Below are 21528 nucleotides of genomic sequence, written 5' to 3'. Positions count from 1 at the left end.
TGGGCTGTGCTCCTTTTGTACTTGGCCAGTCTGTATTGCCTCCACCTGTGCTGATTGTGTGCACCTGTGACAGCTGGGAACACTGCACATGGCCATTTACGGGTGGTCCGCGATGGCGGTATTAGCACCATGGCGGTAAGGTACTTTACGGCCTTCGCATGGGCGTTAAGAGCATGTCCGCTCGACTCCTGATGTTCCCCAATTTGCGCCATGCCGCTATTTCCGGCATTGGGGGTCGCGTGCCCGCGCCCTTGGTGCTGTTAGCGACAACGTTAACTACAGTGCCGCTAATTGCACTTCCTCGGATCATAATAGGGCCTAGCGGTAAGCGATGTCGGTAATCCTTTACCAGCATCGTTTTTCACTTACCGCCAGGGTCGTAATGAGGGCCAAAGACTCCTAAGTGAGAAGATCTGTAACAACTCCCATTACTGGCCATTTCCCAAAGAGTTGTTGCATACATGGGTACCGATAACAATTTCGGGGAAAAGGTCCCTTTGAAAGTGCTCATTTGTGTTGCTGACCACTCCTGGAGGCCTGACTCATAGAAACAATTGTGTTGGACCTCGTTACACGGAAAGATGTAAAAGCACAGAGATCCTTACCGGGAGTAGGGGTGTAGCTGCTGCAGGAAGCGTCAACAGTTTGCATCAAGACAGCTTGAGAGAGGCCCACAGAGGAGACGCCACTGTGGTGGTGTGGGGCAGACTTTTTTTCCTGGAGGCAGGACCACAATGTCTATGTGGTGGGGGGAGAGCTCATGTAACGCTGCTGAGCCCAAGAGTGCTTAACGCCCCAAGCTCCGAGGTCTCTGAAAATTAAGATGGGCCTGCTTCCAGAGCGGAAGAGTAACATGCCCGGAGGAAGGCACCGACCACAAGGAGAAGCAAACTCACAACCTGAAGAGCGAGGTTCCACCAGAGAGGGAGAAACTGACCGCACCAAGCAAGGATAAGGCTGAACATCAGGTCTGCTGGTCTCAGGCAGACGAGGGAGAGGGGCTGTTAAACTCAGTGGTGCTCGAACAGAGAAGAACAACGCTAAATCCACAGGCCCTGGACATCCCAAAAAGAGATAATTGAATCTATTAAGCCATTCAAAAGTGTTGAGAGACAAAAATAATGTAAGAACCAACAAGGGGGTCGCGCTGAGAATCAACAACCACGAGAGGTTATCATATGTTGAAACGAAGAATAAGCACTCAAAGGGGCTGAAACCAAGAATTCCACCCCACGAGAGGTTACCATATATGTGGCGTACCAGAAGAAAGATTCGGACCAGAAGACACACTTTTGCTACCAGAGTTTTATTTAAATGAAAGAAAATGCCTTACTGACTGCATTGCTAATAGGGAAGCTCCCTAGCTAGCAAACTAAACTAAGTGAGCTCCTCAAAACTTTTTGAAAGCATTTCTTTTATTCTTTTATATAGTAACCAACAGGTGTATACATACAATGTCATACATTTAAGTCATATCCGATTATCTAGTATCCTCCATTTCTAACTTGTTTTTTCGCTAATTGCCTGTTTCCATACTCCCGTCTCTGCTATTGTCCCTGTTTGCAAGACCACCTCTCCACTTGCGGCCCGTCCCGGATTTCCAGTTCATGGCTATGCATCGTTTGGGCAACACATATATTAGGTCTTTGAGTTTCCCAAGTGCTTTACCGTTCTTGCCCCGCCCCGAAAAAGAGACCCAGTAAGCATGCATTTTGGGATTGAACATCTAAATATATGCCTCCTTTGGACACCTTATGTGCGATGTCGCTCCAAAACCTCTTTATGATGTTGCATTCCCAAAACATGTGTACCATTCACGTGTTTATAACCTTACATGTAGGTTGTCACTATTTGCTCCTTTGAAACCAGCTATCACTTCTGTAGTAAAATAAGCTCTCTGTATTCCATAATGTTGTAATTGCAATCTTGCATTTCTAGAGACCTTCTTGTGGTAGGTAGGTAGAAACCCTTTTCCATTAATTGTTTGTAAAGGTGTTGCCCAGTTCTGATTCCCATCTCGCCGTGGTTCGCAGTTCCCCTGTGGGGGTGGTATTCTATTAACACTTCATACAGCCTTGGTATGGTGTGCCCTCCCTCTGAGATATTTACTATTATTTCCTCCTCTTCCCAGCCTATTGTGTCCTCCCCTATTGATGGCCATCTGCGCTTGATCATATTCACTATAGAACGGTGTAGTAGGTATTGCCCTCCATGTATCCCGGTGTAATAATGCACCCTCTCCCCTCAGGTCCCCAACGGTAATAATCCCCCACCTCTCCCAATGTAGCCGCACACTGGAACACAGCCCTCTATTATCCGACATTACTGCTGCTAGGTGTATCTGTGGTGATATTGGATCTTTGATATCAAGTGTTTTTACAAGTTCTACGCCAAATTTTCATGCCCAGTTTCACTATCTGTAGGTATTCCTGTTGTTCTAGTGGGGCCACCCATCCCAAGTCTTTCAGGTGCAGATGTTGTATTGCTGGTTGTAATAATGCTGTGTCGACTGTGGGGTTGTCTGCTAGCCAGTCTACCACGTACTGCATCTGGCATGCAAGGTAATACAGTAAAATAATTGGACTTCTCAGTCCCCCTTTCTCATACAGTCTCTGCAGAGTGCTGAGGGCCACTCTGTGTCTGCCACTTTGACATAGAAAGCTTCTGCACTCACTTTCAAGTCTGACAAAGAATTGTTTTGGGACATTGTATGGAACATTCCCAAAGCAATGCAGCATCCTTGGCAGTGCCCCCATTTGTAATAGTGCTGCTCTCCCCATCACCGACAGCGGTAACTTCCCCCAGAATTTCATTGATTTTACCAACACTTCCATTGCTTTTATGGTGTTATGCGTGTGTTCTTGTTGTGGGCTATGATAGATGTCCATCCCCAAGTACCGGAAGGTGTTTCTTTCCCACGGGAGGGGTAGTGTCGGCAGCTCGCTGCTGTTTCCTACGGCTAGCTTGGCTAGTGGGAATAAACAGGATTTAGTCTTGTTAATTGTGATTCCTGACAGCCTGCTGAAGTTGTCTATTACCTCCAATACATGTTGCAGGTTCTCGTCCAGGTTCTGCAAATACAATAACGTGTCATCTGCATACTTTGACACTATATGGTACATCCCATTTATTCTGATTCCGGCTTCCTGGTATTCTTGCCTCAGGAATGCAGCTATCGGTTCCATTGCCATAATATAGAGCATCAGGTATAATGGGCAGCCTTGTCTGGTGCCTTTTTGTAACTCCCATCTATCAGAGAATATGCTCCCTGTTCTAACCCTAGCCATGGGCTTAGTGTAAACCAGTTTTACCCATTGCATCTGATTTGACCCAACACCTAATTTAACCATCGTCGCATATAGCCAACTCCAATGGACTGAATCAAATGCCTTCATTGCATATAGTGAGGGGCCCGCACTGGGCCTTCCTTACCTTCTTACCTTCTGTGCTACTTATGACGTGGTACAATGTAGGTTCCAAGAAATGTTCCTACCTACCCTACCTGGAACGTATCCCATTTGGTCTGGGTGTATGAGCACATTTATTACTCTGAGCCTATTCGCTAGTAGTGCAGTAAGGATTTTGCTGTCCTGATTCAATAGGGGCAGGGTCTATTAGAGCCGCAATCAACTGTTTCTTTATTTGGCATAGGTAGTGGAATTATCACTGCTTCCCTCATAATTTCTGTGTTTGCTCCTGCTTCAAATGCCTAATTGTACACTTTTGTCAAGACCAGTGCAAAGGTGTCCGTGTCTTCCCTATAGTATTCGCCCGACAGCCCATCCATGCCCGGTGCTTTGCCTGGGGGCAGCACTCTTACTATAGCTGTCTGGCGTAATGGGTTCATCTAACATGGGTGCGTTCTGTGTGTCTAAGTGGGGCAAGGTTATAAGATCTAATGCTTCTTGTAGTTCCCCGTTCGCTCTACCTGGGTATCTTCCGCTCTCTATAATATTCATAAAACGCTTTGTTCACACCCAACTCGGTGTTACTCATGCTGCCATCCTTATTCTGGACGGAGTGTATTTTCTGCCATCGTTCTTATATAACCATGCTAGCAATCTGCCGGGTTTGTCCCTCTGTGCATGTGTTTTCTCTACTTGTTTCGCATAGCTGAATTTGCCTAGTCTGTCACACTGAATCAGGGACTTGTGTCTCAGTTTTATTTCTACACTTAGGTGGTCCTGCCCCGTGCTGTTCTTTCTCTCCAGTTCTGCCAGTTCTTGTTCTATTCTGTTTAATTCTGAAGTGATGGCCTTGCGTACTCCCCTCCCCTATGCTTGGGATATCTCTCCCCTGCTCACCACTTTGAATGTCATCTGATTGGATGCTTCCCTCATTAAATTAAAAAAATTCCTTTGCGTTTTGCCTCACATATTCTTTAAATGCCGAGTCCAGCAGGGCCTCACTCCGGAGTTGCAAATTGGTATTGGTTGTCTTGGTGCAGCTATAACCCACTTCAGTTCCAACAGGGCATGATCAGACAATACCCTTGCTTTCAGCCTCCTCACATTCCATCCAGTTTTCCTCCCCAGTAAATAAGTCATCTAATCTTGTGTACACTTTGTGTGGGGTGAATTGGTGTGAGTAGTCCCTGGCTTCTGGGTGAATTGTCCTCCATGTATCCACCAGTTTAAAGGATTGTAGGAGGGTGTTCGGGACCTTTGCAGGTGGTGCCCGTCTTCTGAACTTGTCATCTGATCTATCCATTTATCTACTCCCCATAATATGACCCCATCTCTATACGGCCCTAAACTTGCTTACAGGGACCTGAAAAATGTTGTGGCGTCATTATTAGGTGCATACATGTTCACAATGCATATTTCCCTATTTTCCATTGTCCCGTGAATTATTACCATCCTTCCTTCATTGTCGGTCTTAGTATGCAGTATCTTAAGTGGAACTCTCGGGCCACCCAAATGAGGACCCCCACCCCCTTGCATATGCTGAGTACGTGGATCCCATTATCAGGCCACCCCATTTTTTAGCAAGATTGCCTTGGCCAGTTTTGTTTAGGTGCCTCTCCTACAAAAGGGCCACTCCTATTTTATGGCTATGCAGGTATGTAATAATTATATGCCTCTACATGTAGATATATAGACCTTAAAATATTCCAGGTCTTTACTTTAATACTACTCGCCATTGTGTACTAGTTTCATTGGTCTCTGTAGCTGTTTCCACCTCCTTGTATTTGTTCTGCATATTGGAGCACGACATTTGTCAGGACTACGGAATACTCTTATTAGCTCTCTCCACTGTCCCTTAAGCAACTTCCAACCCACCCCACTTCACAACAGACCCTTCCCCAACTTTAACAGACCAGCTATGCTACGCATGCTCGGACTATCCCGCTTCTGCTCCCTCCCTTCCTAGTCTACTGACCATTCGTTCGGTGCCCAACGGGTGGGAATTTAGCGTACTTCAACTAAAATTAATGGGGTAGTAGGAGCGTCTTTCTTCACAGTGACTCTCCTACCAAGAAAACTGTGTCCCCAATGCAGTCCTGTTCCAGGTCACTATTCATGTCCGGCGGCCAATATGTATATTCCAGATTTGGTTTCTTCTCCATATCGCCTTAGATCTCTGATACATTAGTTCAGCACTTGATCCACCTATCTGGCCATTAAGCACTTTTACAATCTTTGTTCCTAGGGATTTATCTTAACTCTAGCATTTTCTGTTCTCAATCCTTTCCCGGTTTTGCTACTCTCGCACTGTCCATCCAGTCTTGTGCTTCTGTTGGGCTGTCGAAGAACAGGGTCTGGCCATTATGTACTATCTTCAGCCTGGCCGGGTAAAAGCATGTATTTCAGTCCAGCTTTCCTCATTCTCTCGTTTGTGTCAATGAACTGGGCTCTCTTTCTCTGTACTGGAAAGGTGTAATCTGGGTATATTGCCAGTTCTGTGTATATTGCCAGTTTAGCTGAGGCCCGTTGTATTGTGCCCCCAGATCTCGAGAATGCCAGACTCTTCTCCCTGTTCTTGTAATTTAATATTTTGGTGATAATGGGACTGGGAGGAGCGCCTGGAGGTGGTTTGCTGACTAGGGTTTGGTGTGCTTGCTCTACCGTGAATCCTTGTGTGAGGTTCCTTGGCCCCAGTTCTTGCAGAAGCAAATTTTCGATGTAGCTGGTAGGGTCGGACCCTTCCATGCCTTCGGGAAATCCCAGGATCCTGATGTTGTTCCTTAAAGCCCGGCCTTCGGCATCACCTGCTCTATCTTCAAGCAATTCTACTCTCTGTTGCAATATTCCGCCATTGTTTGTCCCACCTCTTTAGTGTTGTCCTTTACTTGCTCTTCCAACTGTCCCATGCATTCAGCTAGTGACCTCACATCTTGTCTTAACAGACCCACGTCTATCCTCACTGCGTCGATCTTGGCTTCCAGGGTTGTTTGCAGTGCTGATATGGCGGGCAGTATTTGTTGATTGCCTTTGTTAATTGTGTCCGTCATGCCCTCGACCTGCTCAGTGGCTGACTCTTTGTTAGGGCTGTCGTGCCCCTTAATGAATGCTTCCATAATGGTCTGCTTGCATTTAGCTTTGTTGCCCTTAGCCGCCACGGGGTCTTTCCGTGTCCTATTTGCTTGGTCCCCTTTGGACTGGTTCCAGGTGTGTGCTGTCCACTTGGCTGTGAGTCCATCTTTAGCGCTCAACTCTGTGTGCTTTCCTCCTGTTATGTTGCCCGTCGTGGGTGGAGGTCCACTTCTGCCTCTCCGGCTTTTGTTATAGTGTGCCCGGAGCTGTGAGTCTCTGCCTAGGCCCCTTGGCTTGCCAGAGTGGTCTGTGCACGTTATTTGTCACCTGCATTGCCTACCTTTTGGGGCCCCCCTGCCGTTTGTCCTGTTCTAATGAGGCCCCTACTTCTTCCACCTTTCCCTCCCTTCAGTGCCTACAGTCGCTTCACAAATATGTAACCACTTTATCAGGGGATGGCTCTGTGCACCTCTCATCCAGGTTCAGGGGTGCCTTCTTTGATCAACTCCCTGTTGAGGTTCCCTTTGGCACCTAGTATACTAATGGTTTGCTCGCTCTCCTCTCTCCCCTTCAAGCGCCTTACCGCTGCCGCTTCACCAGTCCCTGGCATGTGTGGTGTGCGGATTGCGGCTTGAGAGCTCCTCCTCTGCAACCCTTGTCCTCCCATGCTTCCTTCTCCTCTGTGCTCCTTACCGCTGCTGCCCTTGTGGTTCTGGCTTGTCTGGTTATGTTCTTCTGTGTGGGAGAGCCTCCCACTCCGCACCACCTGCGGGCTACCTGCTACGAAGGGTCCGACCTCCATCCATGTGCTGTCGCTCATCCTCTCATAGCATTCCACCTTCTGGCAAGCAGGGTCTTCGTTTACTCTCCTGTCTGCTACAACCCACACCGGTCTTGCAGGCTGCCTTGTCTCCGTTCCAGGAAGGCTTCCAGCGCTAGTCTTTGCTGTCCGCCACCATCTTGCCTCAACTTTCCGATCTCGCATAGCTCGAAATCTTCCTTCTTCCCCGCAACTTGGGGTTCTGAGCGCAGGTGAGAGTGCTATCTGTTGATTCCACATTATCTGCCTCAGTTTATGTTTAAAACGTGCCGCTGTCTGCGGATTGTTTTTGGATCAAGCAGCAGCTCCTGCAAAGCACGTCTACATCACATGGCAGTTAACCACGCACCCCCAAGGGAGCTAGTCAAAATTTGTCAGAATAATAAACCTTGTCCTTTGTCCAAATCCTAACTACTAAACTGTCCTTTCCACTTAGAAAAACAACTTAAATGGGAAAGTGGGCAATATAGGTTGCCCTCAGTGTCCTTTACTCTACCGTCTCCTAGTGTTTACACAAATCTCTTCTAGTTTCAATTCCCACAATTATTTAATAGAAGACAGGTCTCCTGGCCTTATCAGTTCATGTCCATCTTGTCAGAGTTCCAAATAAAGAAAAGGTTTTTCTCAGGTATATAGCATAAACCCTCATGTTAAAAAAAAGCTAGTTCTCTCAGTGGTCGTAGATGAAGGGATATTTCCTTAATCCTCCTTCACTAATGACAAGGGTCTCTTTCCATGAGATTCCAGTCTTGTTTGATTCTGGTTTCCCATTGGGATGATTTGTTACTTGCTTTATAGGGCCCTCTGGTTCCCTTGGTTTGCTTGTTCCAAATTTCTCACTTGATTTGTAGGGGTATGTGTATCCCCTCCTAGTCTACCTTTCTCTTTGTTTTTGTGTGTGGATTTGAGCTGTTTGGCTGATTCCAAGATTTGGGTTTTTAGGGCTTCCATGACCACTCTTATTATTTATGTCTTTCTCTCTCTATGGAGCGGGTTGCCCCTCGTAGGGATCTAGACTCTTTGTTCCTTCTCCTGTTCTCACAGTCTGTTCTCTGTGTCCTTCTCTACTGTAAGCAACCCGTGCATCTTCTCCATAGCAGGTCCTGCTCCAGCGAGGTGGCTTCAACCCAGTGGCGCTGGTGTTCTCCCCAGCTCCTGGGCGTCCTCTCCTGAACGCAAGCAGGAGGGTTTCTTCGGTCGCCGCTATGTTACTCTCACTCTGGTTTTACATAGTGCAAGTGGGGGACGCATTCCTCTTTTGTTTTCCGGGTTCAGCATTGTTTCCTGAGCTCCAGGCCCCCCATGTCGTCCGCTTGGTCATGCATTCCCTCAGGGACGGCTCTGCTTGGCCTTACCTATTCCACACAGACATATGCCTCGTTGGGCACGTTTCTCATTCTCTCAAACTTCTCGCCCAGTTTTCCTCTAGGTCTCCCTCTGGACCTCCTTCTGGGTCGTTCTTGCACCACAGCCAGCTCTGCTTGGCAGTGCAGCTCCAGCTCCCAATGACATTGATACATCATAGGTTCACCTCTAGTTATAATTTCTCTTCCATTCAAGGGTACAAGTCTTTTTATTCTTGCTACCAGATACCAAAGCTATAAGTATAACTGTCAAGGCCATTCAGAAGGCAGCATTGCCATGAGCCAACTGTTCAAATGCACTTTTGACATCATTTGGAGTTCAACATCTGACGGATCCACTTCTGGTATTTTATTTTTTTATTTTTATTTGACTTAGTTGAGTTAGTTTGAAATAAAAAACAACCTTTTTATCAATCAATGTATTGTCCATTATTTGTCCATGTAACTTTGTTCGAAGTTATTCAGCTTAAAGCAACTGCATGTACTTTTTATAACCGACATCATGTGGCAGACATAAGATAGAGCAAGAACAAATTGTTGAATGGGAGTTATAGTTTCATGGTTGATTAGGCAAGATTTTGTCCATGAAGTTTATTACTCCACACGTCAGTTGCTGGTTCGTTCCGGAGATCAAGTAGCTCCACCATTCTTCCATGGTGTCGTTCTTTGGCGCATATTTCCCTATGTGTAATGTCCGTTCTGCAGAAATTTCAGGACAGATGGTTATCAAGTGTTTTATCGATTCGACATCTTTATTGCACTGATTATTTGGTGTTTTCAGATCTTGTTTCAATGTCAATATCTCTTTAGATTTGTATAGGTTCAATCGCAATCTGATGAATTGGCCTCTATGATATCGAGATGGAAATTTCGATAGATATTTTGGGAGCACACCAATTTCATGTGTCGATAGACCAAAATTACAGGTTGTCTTCATTCTTGAGCGTTTTTCCTCGTTGATGATCCAGTTCCATCGACGGATCCGCTTTTTTACGATTTGTGGCATCTGTAGAACTTGCTCCAAGGTTATGTCGGCTTCTTTTAATATCTTTAACAGTTTGTCTTCCCAGATTCTAAACAAATCATTCACAGGATATATTGCTCTTGTGTTTAAGATCTAGTATGGTTTGACTGACGGTTGTAAACGCATCTTGCGCAGCATTGTTATCGATTTCCACATCACTGTAAAGTGTAGGGCTTCTATGCTTAGCTCGTGTCGGATTGCAATAACCGATACATTTTGGGGTAGTTTCAATACTTTGCGCCAAAATATTGCTTCTATTTGGTCCCAAAATTTAACGTTTATGTTCCAGCCTGCCTCGCTACCAAAGGTTACCGCTGGAACTACTTTGTGTAGATAGAATGTTAGTACCGGGGACAATGTGAATTTGCCAAACTTTGCATGCAATTTCGCACCTTGTACGGCAAACATCAACATCCTTGATCACAGGTTTTGCTTCCAACACCACTCCTTGATTGATGTATTGAAGACAATTCCTAAATACCGAATTATATTGGTTTGTTGGATTGGTTTGTCATTTACCTTCCAACAGAAGTTTCTTGAGCGTAGTTGGAATTTCCGGCCTAGGGCTTTATTCTTGATTTTTTTAACATTTATTTCGAGATCATTTTCCGACAGAAATTGCTGTAAGGCTGAGAGAAGTCTTTGAAGACCTATTTGTGTCTGGTCTAAGAGCACGATATCGTCAGCATAGATTATCCAACTGACCGGTCTGCCGTTGATCTTTGGCGGGAAGGTCCTTGGTTGTTTTAGAGCCTTTGGTAAGTCAGCGATGTATAATTTAAACAGGAGTGCTGCCAGTGGACAACCCTGTTTGACTCCACTTTTAGTTTGAATTTCTTCCGTTATATCTCCCTGCTTGTTTAGTCTCACTCTAATTGTGGTGTTTGAATACAGTGCCATTATTGGTTGTAGTAGATTTTCTGAGCATCCCCAGGCTTTCAATTTGCTCCATAGAATCTTTCTGTTAATGCAATCGAACACCTGTTTAAGGTCTATGAATCCCACAAACAGTTGTTTATTATTCTTCTAGGCTTCTAATTTTGTTATATTGAGTAGTGTCAGATTTAGCTCTACACCTACTCCTTTTGTGAAGCCTGTTTGTTGCTCATCATACACTTTTGCAGTTTCAGCCCACTTTGCTAGCTTGGTTTGTAGGAATGTGGCAAACACTTTGCCGGTTGTGTCCAGAAGGGCGATGGGACGATAGTTTGCATGGTCACTACGATCGTCCTTCTTGAACACTGGAACAATCACGGCCTTCGTCCACGTATCAGGGAGAGTTTTAGCCTTTGCGATCTTCTCAAATAAGGTCTTAATGAAGAGGGCCCATTCCATTTTTTTTTTGTTTAAGAGTTACATTTGAAATGCCATCGGGCCCTGGAGCTCGAGAGTTTTTTAAATTTTTGTATGGCTTTTTCGATTTCTTCCTGCGTTTCTATCAGATCCCAAGTTCAGTCTCTCATCAATTCAGATGGTGTTATCGTGGAATTTTGAGACTTGAAGACCGTTGAGAAGTGTGTTGCCCACTTTTCAGTGTTTACTCCGTTTGACATGGCAAATGACTGTTGGAGCTGACCTGTGTTTATTATTTCCCATATGCCGACTGTCCTTTGCCATTATTAGCTTTAGCATTTGTTCGGCCTGATCCTGATCTCTCACAGCATTAAAACATTTAAGCCAGTTTCGGTAGCGTTGACGTCGTTTATTTATCAAACTTGCTTGGTCTTCAGTGTTTGTTTTCCTTATGCTTCTAAGATCTTTTGCCAGATTTTTTTTTTGCTTCTCCAACTGCAAGACTGTAGGGATGTTTTGGGGCTACTAGATCAATTTTCTTCTCATTGGACTTGTTTTTGAATTTTTGCAACAGCGGTTCATAATTTACTCCGGTTCCATTTTTATTGCAACGTGCCAGATTCGAAGTCAGGTCTGTTATTTGCGACCCGTTTAAGCGTAATCTGTTGTTTCCGGTATTTATTTCAAGAGTTGAGGTGTATCTGATTGGACTATCTTCCGTGGGCAGTCGCCAGTAAAGCATTAGCGGGTCATGGTCACTTTTCTCCGTGGGTTCAGTTGTTAGTTTATCAATTCGGTATAGTAAGTTTCTTGAAGCCCAGATATAATCGATAGTTTTTTTGGAGGAGCCTCGGTGCCATGTTTTGGCAGCTGGGATGTCTCCTTCTGTGCAGCCGTTTAGCATTACACATTGTCTCAGCGCCATCTCTCCTGCCCATTGTTGGCCGCGATTTGTCCAGGTTTCAGATTGATTATGATCGTTTGTGGTGATCACTTGATTTGCTTCATTGAACCATGAATAGTTTAGGTCTCCACAAATTAACAAATATGGATCATCGAAAGTTAATAGACCGTTGTCAATTTCTTTAGTGACTGCAGAAATGAATTTGTTCTGTGAAATCATGGCTGGATTCCAATATAAATTTATTACGATCAGCTGTTTTGCCTTTGGTGATGTCAGGTTATTTAGTTCAAGAATCGTGACTTGTGTAAATAGATTTGGGTTGCTTGAATTTAACACTTTCCATTTATTGCTGTGTTTCACCATTTGTTACGCTCACCTGGCTCCCTCAGGGGTGTCGGACGGAACTGGACTCCCACGGTCTCCACCAGTGTGATGCGTAGTGCAGAGATGACTGACTGGACTGGCCCACCTAGCTTCGTCTGCTTGACCCGTGGAATTAGTCTCCTAAAGACGGGGAAAGGGAATTAGCCACCCGTGGATTTGAGTATTAGCACCTCACTGCGTTCCCACTTATCACCCCGATATTCCCTTTCACAAAGCTCACCTTATAGTTTTGAATGATGAGCTCTCCATCCTGCGTGGAATGCAGGGGCGCGTTGATGGCCAGTTACCTCACTGGCTTGAAGATATTGGAAGAGTTCTAAAGAGTTCACAATGTCTGAGTAATCACTCTGTCCAATTCCTTTGTTTTCTGTTGCAGCTTAGATCCAAAAGAAGATCGTCTTGTGGCAGCTGAAAGCGATCAGGTAAGAGTCTGTGTTATCCAACACTGTCCGGTAAAAGTTGCCAAAGTTAAACTTGCTGCTTTCTCTTTTCATGCAGGTGCGGCGAAAGAGGATTTGGCGTTCTGGTGATTAATACCTCCAGCAGTAAAATCAGGTAAATATATGATGGAAAGAGATTGTCCTTGTTTGTTCCCTTGGCTCACCTTGTCGTTTTTTCCTTGTTCTCCCTTAGGTGCTGGAATGCGGTAACCAAGTGATGGAGACAGCGCCAGACCGTGGTGGTGCTGCGAGGAACGGTAAGTATGGAGCGGCGCTGCTGCTGGCGAAGCGACGCGTTTAAAATAACCTTTCTTCTTCTTTCTCCTCCTTTCTAGGCGCTCTGGACTCAAAGCGGGCGTGGCAGGATGCTGGATGCTGACTGCAGGCACGGTGAGCGTCACGCTGCAGGATTCAGAATAACGCGAAGCATGTGCTGCTCTTCGGGTGTGGTTTAAATAGCCTCCAAAGTAGTCCAAAGTAGTCCCAGGTAGTATTCCTCCACAACCACGTATTCCTCCACAACCACGCCCAAGTAACAAAATAGTTCCCTAGGTAAAGTAGTCCCTTCCAAGCCTCACAAGGGCTTGGATTCCTTGCAGCATGGTCTGCATCAGGTAAGTTTAAACATATGAGCTTGGCGCCTATGGCGCCAGGACTGATGTCCCATATGAGCCTGGTGCCACAGGCGCCAGGACTGTACCCAGATGGCCCCTAACAGGGGTTGCTGGGCTTGCTCCAGATGACCTGATGCCTGCTTCCTGGGTTGATGGACTTGGTCTGGATGCCCGGGGGCAGGCATCATGACACCATTGTAATTAGTCCTGAGTATGGTCGCCCAAATAGATTCTTTCCAGCAGCATTTTGGTGTATTGAATAGCCGTCACGACTTGGCATCGTACGTAGCCATGTCTCTTGAAGACAAATTATGAAATGATTGTTATTTGTCAACGTGGTATCTTGAAAGAGGGGGGTGAAGCCTTGAGTATTCCAGGACGTCAGCAAATGTATGCTGTGTTCCGCTGTCTTTTTTTGCTAGTTTTTGTTCTTTGAGTTTCCGTTTTGTCTGCCAGAGTGTGAGTTGGGTGGCTTATACGATTGTTCCATAGTTTGTTCTGGTGAGGCATTAAATCGTTTCCATAGGTCAAGTCAGCGTTTCTCATGTGAACAATGCGTTGTTTGGTGTTCTTGGATTTCATCCAACTTTTGTTCTTTGTCAGAGTGTAATTTAACATCAAATCCAAAGAATAACAGGTCCTCCTTTGCTTCTATTATGGATTTTGCCCCAAATGTTGACCTCATATGCAGAATCACCCAGTCAGAACGATTTTCTGATTTGTACTCCACAATCGCAATGTCGTCAGATCTTATTGTTCGGAGTGCGGGAATACTATGCAAGAGCTTCATTATGGTGTTTCTATTTAAGTTGACTTTGTTTTTTTCTTCAAGAATATTTTCTAGGGCGGCGTGGCCAACTGCCGAATGATGCGGACGTGAGCCGCCATTGCTCTTGAGCCGCCAGCCAGATCCTGGGCTAAATCCTGCGAAAATAGACATTGTGGACTGTTTAAAACTGCACATATAGCTGTCCGAACACAAGCAACATCGATTCCTTCAGGAACGGAGCGGATCCGATGCAGATTCCCGAAGATACGACCACCAGCAAACACGGACTTGGAGCCGCACTCAGCACCTAAGATGGCCGCCGCCAGCTCGCCATAAGCGAAATACGAAGAGAGCACGACACATTAAGCGAAGCCGGCAGTGAAAGCAGGGGCCGCAAACACACATGGATGAGCGGGGGTCACCCACTACGGCGAGACCCTGACGCTGTGGTGCCCGTAACTCGAGGAGTGATCAGCGCTCTAACTACCCAAAACGCTGCGACGTAACCGGCTTCACCATCCGGTCTGGCGCCTGAGACAAGACTACGACGCCAATCCAGCTTTCGGGACTGACGGGCCACGGCCGGATGCAGTCAATACACCCCTGAGGGTCTGGATCCGCTGGGCCTGCTTACTGAGATACTGCCACTACACGCCTACGTAGCTTCAATGATCTGCAACAACGTGGGCGCTCCACTCCACATAGAGTGCCCACGAACCCTCCTACGACGATCCCCGCAGCTCTGAATACCAACGCGGTAAGGAGTGGAGGGTGGCGACGCCCTGGAACTGGGGAGTGTGATCCGTGCCCTTGATTCCCCCCTCCCTCTGGGGATAACCGTGGCTACCGCCCAGTATGTAAAGATTTAGACTCTGAATCTGCCTCTACTACCATCTCCGCAACACAAGTGAGGGTAAAAGATGGGGAGGATAAGCCGAGAAAATCCTCGACGCAAAGTCAAATTGAACAGTATGCAACAACGTCCGTATCTCACTCTCCTGAACAGCTACCGATGGCAGAGGCAGCTCCCATAGAGGGCGAGATCTCCCTCCGTGATATAATGGCTGCCATTGCTAGATCCAGAACCTCGATGGAGAAAAAAATGGACAGCATAGGCGCAGATGTGTCCCTGCTAAGGCATGACCTTCAAAAACTAACCGCACGCACTGGAGAGGCCGAAGCGAGGATATCGGGAACGGAAGACTCAATACGAGAGGCGAATTGCCAGATGTCCGGCATGCTAGCACGGATTAAGATCCTAGAATCAAGGGTGGATGACAGCGAAGGAAGGTCTCTGCGAAATAATATCCGCATACTCGGCCTCCCGAGAAGGCAGAAGGAGGCTGTATGGAACTGTTTCTCGAAGATTGGCTGTTAAACACATACGATGAAAAGGCCTTCTCCAAATTTTTCTCCATAGAAAGAGCACACCGCATTCCGACTGGGAAGGCTGTACCCGGCGCACCCCCGCGAACAGTCATCGCAAGGTTCCTAAATTATAGGGACAGGGACGCCCTGCTCCAATTGGCAAGATCAAAAGGCACAATCACATACAATGGATCAAGAAATGCTTTCTTTCCTGACTTCACTAGAGAAGTACAGAAGGTGCGCCAATCCTTCGATCCACTCAAGAAGCGCCTGCAAACGATGGGAGTCAGATACGGATTGATATTTCCCGCCCAATTGAAGATTTTTCATAATGGCACCTCGGTCCATTTCACTGACCCCAAGGAGGCCTGGAACTGGGCGGAAAGGCACATAGACGGGGACTGGGGCGCTGAGGGGAGGCAGAGAGGGGAGCGCGGCAGACCGCATCCTGAACGACCACCGGAAATAGTACACCAGCCGGACCCGCACAATGCGATCCTGCACCAAGCAGACGATTAATTAGTCAAAATGTCGCTCCAATGTAAGAAACTATCGAATGATGTGAGCCAAACAGCCCACTTTGGACAATGCAAACCCAAACCACATGGCATAACAAGGCTGGCGACTGATCAGCAACCCCCCCCTCGAGACAACAAAGAGAACTCGAAGTACCCCGAGAAGGTGCTCTACAACCAGGCCTCTACTGGTAGGCCGTGTCTCGCAAACTGGTGGCCTCCCCAGACTGGATGCCCCCACGAAACCAGGGCGGGCGCATGCTGGTTGAAGTTTAACTGGTTTATAACTTGATGTTGGGCCACCAGATGCTTCAGTTGGGGGTGGAGTATGGGGAGGGGGGAGTTGGAATTGTTCAAGTTTTTTCACGTTTAGCATACAATGATAATATGAGAATACCACGAAAGGCAATGGCTGCAGTAAAACTCGTCCAACTGTCCGTGGCGCGGATGCGACCTATGAAGGACACCCAGGAAACACACGCTCAAACACTTGATGGCATCTGCGTCGACTCCTAATAACAAGCACCTAAAGCTCATAACCTGGAATGTGAATGGCCTGGGATCCAGCATCAAAAGAAGACTAGTGCTGCAATACATAAACAGACATTCCCCGGATATAGCCCTCTTGACCGAAACGCACCTGGCAGGAACCACATGCAAACTGTTCCAAAGATCCAATTACCGTACAACGATCCATGCTGGCTTCTCCACGGGAGCGAGAGGAGTGCTAGTACTGGTCCACAAGAGACTACCGCTTGACGCACAAAAACGTAATACGAGACACAGGCGGGCGATACATACACCTGCAAGCGTCACTATGGAATCAAACCCTGGCGATAACGGCGATCTACTCCCCACCAGCCCTCCTCAACACCTTGCTAGCTGACATTACCCCTATCCTGGCGACGGGAATGGCAGATACATATATAATGGGAGGGGACTTCAATGAAGTAATGAACAATGCCTTAGACCGTACACACCTTCGGACCAGAAACCCCAACACGGTCACCAGACTTGCTACCTTTGCTTCCGCACTCAGGCTCCGAGATACGTGGCGTGAATTGCATGGAGAAGAACGTGAATACTCCTTCCACTCAGGAGCGCATGCCTCAATGTCCAGGATAGACTATATCTTTCTCCCATCCCAGAACATTCATAAGGCCTGTAATGCTACCTTCTTTCCAAGAGGCATATCCGATCACTCTCCACTGCTAGTGGAGCTGGAGACAGAGAGACCTCGTCCGCCGCCCACCTGGCGTCTCAACTCCTATTACCTGGGGTTACCAGAACTACAAGAAAAAGTAGAAACGGCCACCTCCGAATATTTCGAGCTGAACGCAAGCTCGACGGATGACCCCTCCATCCTGTGGGAAGCGTACAAACCAGTCCTGCGAGGCGAGATCCTATCATGGACCTCCGCCAAGAAGAAGATGCAACACGAATCGGTCATCAAAGCTGAGAAGGAAGCTATGACCAGGGAAACAGAACATGCCTCTAAAAACCACCCCCAGACACATAGAGCCCTAATGTTGGCGCAGAAGAAGCTACATAATTTATCGCTGGATTGTGCCCAAGAAGCACATAGTGCCATGAAAGCACGTCTATATGAAACAGGGGAAAAAGCAGGCAGAATGCTTGCATGGTTGGAAAAACGAGAAGAAGGCCAACGTATAGTAAAGACCATCAAAACGAGAGAAGCCAGATTAGTCTCCACTGATGCCGAAATAGCAGAATGCTTTGCAGACTTCTATAAAGGACTCTATGCGCCTCCCACCGATACACCGAATAGCTCCATACTAGATGACATCGATCTACCCTTCCTCACCGTGGAACAAGCTGAGTCACTGGATGGTAAAATGACGGAAGAAGAGATCTTGACAGCCATAACACAACTCCAGGCCGGCAAAACCCCATGCCCCAATGGCTTCCCGGTTGATATTTGGAAACGTCTGAGCCATTTAGAATTACCTATGCACCTACTTTTATTGAAAGGCATACTCCCGCCAGACCTCCGAAAAGCCACGATAATCGTGATCCAAAAGACAACAAACCTCCGGAAGAATGCGGCTCCTACAGGCCCATATCACTAATCAATACGGAAGCGAAAAAACTGGCCAAGGTACTGGCGAACAGACTCCAAACGGTCATCACGGAGCTGATCCACCCGGACCAATGCGGCTTTATGCCCCAGAGGTCAACCAGAATGAATATCCGAAGGCTGCATCTGGCTTTGGAAAGAGTGCCTACCCTGCAACAATCAGCAGCTCTGCTGGCCATAGACTTCGAAAAAGCCTTTGATTCGGTGTACTGGGAGGCATTGTGGGCAATTATGAAGAAAATGAACTTTGGTGAACCATTTATAAAATGGGTCCAGCTTCTATATAAGGATCCCCGGGCAGAGGTGAAGGTGAATGGTTGGCTCTTGCATGTCTTCCGATTGGGGAAGGGCACCAGGCAAGGATGTCGCCTCTCAGCAATGCTGTTCGCCCTAATAATCGAGCCACTAGCAGTCATCCTGTGAGACACAGACACATGGTCAGGCTTTCGATAGAACTTTGAATGGGAGGACAAGATATCCCTCTATGCAGATGACCTCCTGATATACTTAGGTGACCCGGCGATCTCAGGCCCCATAGTCACTGCTATCCTAAGAAACTATGGAACCTTTAGCGGCCTCAGGGTGAACTGGCTCAAATCGGTGCTCTTCCCTGTGAAGGGTGTGGACTGTGTCAAGGGTTTTGACCCATGTTGAATCAATAGACTGGGTAGATGTGGGGATGAGCTGTTGCCGCCCACATTCACGCCAGAATCCAGGAGAACTGCGCAGTTTGCGCTCACCTAATCTGCCACCCACCAGTGCAAAGAAAGGTGGTTATGTTCAAAATCCATTTTTTTTATGTCAAAAGTTGCCAAAATCATGGGCACAAGACCACTCTAAAGATACAACCTTCTTGTGGGGGGTTCCACATCACCACTCTACTGTAAGGTTGCCATCAAAACAATGTTAAGCAAGGGTCCTATAATATCAATCAAAAGACCACTCTGTTGAAATGCATTAATTCAAGACAGATCCCAAAGATGGGTGCAGTACCAGCTTTGTCCACAAACCGGCGCTAGCGGTCTAAACTCTGACAGTAGGACTGTATCTCAGGAGTGCAAGAAGATCCAGCCTAACTGGGACTTCAAAGCCTGTTGGTTAATTAAAATTCTTAACCACCTGCTGTTCCCAGAGACAATCTGATTCAATTAACAGGCCAAGAGGCTGGGAAACCTTCTCACCCCAGAGACCCACACAATAGACTCTTTCCCTTGAATGGAGTATGTTAATTTTGGATGTGGACTGTAAACAGAGCTCTGCCTGGGAGCAGGGTCATGTGAGCTGACCAACCCAGCTTCGAGGGGCGGGCCAGACTTGAGTGTGGATTCCTATTGCAGCAAATATATGTTTAAGTTAAATGCTTCTAAAATATTGTATTAAGCTCACAAAAATGTGCATTTTGGAGAACCTTAATCCAAGAAATGTCCCCACAATTCAAGACTTGATTCAACTTTGTACCATGTTCTGAGGCGAAACCCCGCTATTTATTGATATTACAGACACCGGGTTTATGCTAGAAACCTAGTAAATTACTGGAATGTGTGTAGAAGGAGGGTGTACATTGGTGTAATTTTTGATACAGATTTAACATTGGTAAACCAATTTAAAACAAAATTAAGTTGTCATTTGTTAATGCAAGCCCCCAGGAAGATCAGAGTCGGACAAGCATGGACCATAAGGAATCTGTAATATGTACATGTAATTTCAACAAATTGTGTATCTGGGAAATATGTATTTGGATCAGAAATAGATTTGTGTGCACATTGACAAGGGGAGTGTCTTTCTGTAAGCCATAAAGATGACACACAACCCAGCTCCCCAATCAGGAAAGCTTGGCCAATGATAAGTGAGAGGGGCAGGCTTAGCTAGGCCCAGGCACACACCCATTTTCAAAACACATAAAAGGAACATTGAAACCCAGGTAGGGAGATTCACTTTCCACTTTCTTGCGGGACGCTTTGCCGGGAGACTTCAGACTTTACATCAGAGATCCAGACTTCAAATCCATCAATCTCCAGAGACCAGAAATTAACTGCAGAATTTGTAGCAGAGAGGCCTGAATCCACAAGCTGAATCCTCTTCAGCAGGCCTCAAAACCAACCAAACTATTCAACAGCCGGGCGAGCTGTTTGAATTCTTTGCCAAGAATTTTTGCAAGAACCTGTAGCAGTATCCAGAAAGCAGTGCTGTATCCGGAACCAGAGACAACCAGAGACCAGATCGCTGTGAAGAACTGCTAGCAGAAGTCCAGCCAATCCTGACCCGATCGGTGACGAAGTCGCATTCCTGTACAAAATCTAGTGTGAGTACCCAGCTAGCACTGTGCCAAAACCAATCTCTTAGTTTAAAATAATCTAATCCAAACTATTTTAGCCTATTAGAACTGCCTCCTAGAATCGTGTCATTCTGTCATCTTTAAAACTGAAAACTGTCATCTGTCATTCTGAGCTTTAAAATGTCCAATCTGAAAAACTACCTTTACTAAATCGGCCGTATCTTCGGAACCATTTGTGGGAGCGAGTTTTAACTGTCATCTTAAAGCTATGATTCTAAGCTTTCCAACAAACCTAAAACCGACTTGCTACCCCTTATAGTGCCTCCGTATTTGCGCTTGACGCACGCGACTAAATTTGCCGCGATTTGACATTTTGCTTAATTTCAGCCACGTGTAAAAATATTTGTCCTTGCTTTCCTTTGCTAAAATTAGTTTGCAACCTGACAATCATTCATAGAGCATTGCTAAAGTGATCCTGAACTAATACAAAGTAGCTGTCACCCACCCTGAACCTCTAGAGGGAATTAAAATCATTTTAGCATATTTTTCACTTCTTTGCATACCACCTTTAAAGTACTTTGCCTGTGTTAAAATCATCCCTTTTCCTCTAAGCTTGCTAGGGGGGAACTGAATTATATTTGATTGCATTCCTGAGAACTGTGTGCTTTCCTTCCATCTCTTTACCTTGCATAAAGGGGGGGTGAATTGTCAAAGAAAAGTGATTACATTGTCTTTCGTTGAAGTCATATCAAGTTTATTTTCTGTACTGCATTTTCATTCATCATTGCATTGTCCTTGAAGCCATAAAAGCATTCTCACCTACTTCACCCTCTCTATATCACTTCTAAGCCATCAAAAAGAGTGTACCACTGTAACATTATCCATTGTTGATCACTATCATCCTCACAAGTGTGCTATCAAATATTAATTTACTATAAAAGTGTGATAGATATATATTGTTTAATTTTCAAATAAACCTTTTAAATTTGCAAAACAAACCTACTTCTTGGCTCAGCGGAGTCGGGGGGATTCTGAGAGAGGGGTGTTATATAAGGGTTGTCATCCAGAGTAAATGAACTGGACATAAAAATACATCAATAAGGGCTTCCATCAGCATCCCAGACTAGGCATTGACTTAGCTGTAGTGTTGAATTGAAGTCGCTTACTAAGTGGGGGCTCGTAGC

Source organism: Ambystoma mexicanum, chromosome 5q (genome assembly GCF_040938575.1).
Source record: "Ambystoma mexicanum isolate Mex_15411 chromosome 5q, UKY_AmexF1_1, whole genome shotgun sequence".
In the NCBI taxonomy this organism is placed as follows: Eukaryota; Metazoa; Chordata; class Amphibia; order Caudata; family Ambystomatidae; genus Ambystoma; species Ambystoma mexicanum.
The sequence above is the reverse complement of the archived record's forward strand: the minus strand, read 5'-3'. Positions refer to the sequence as shown.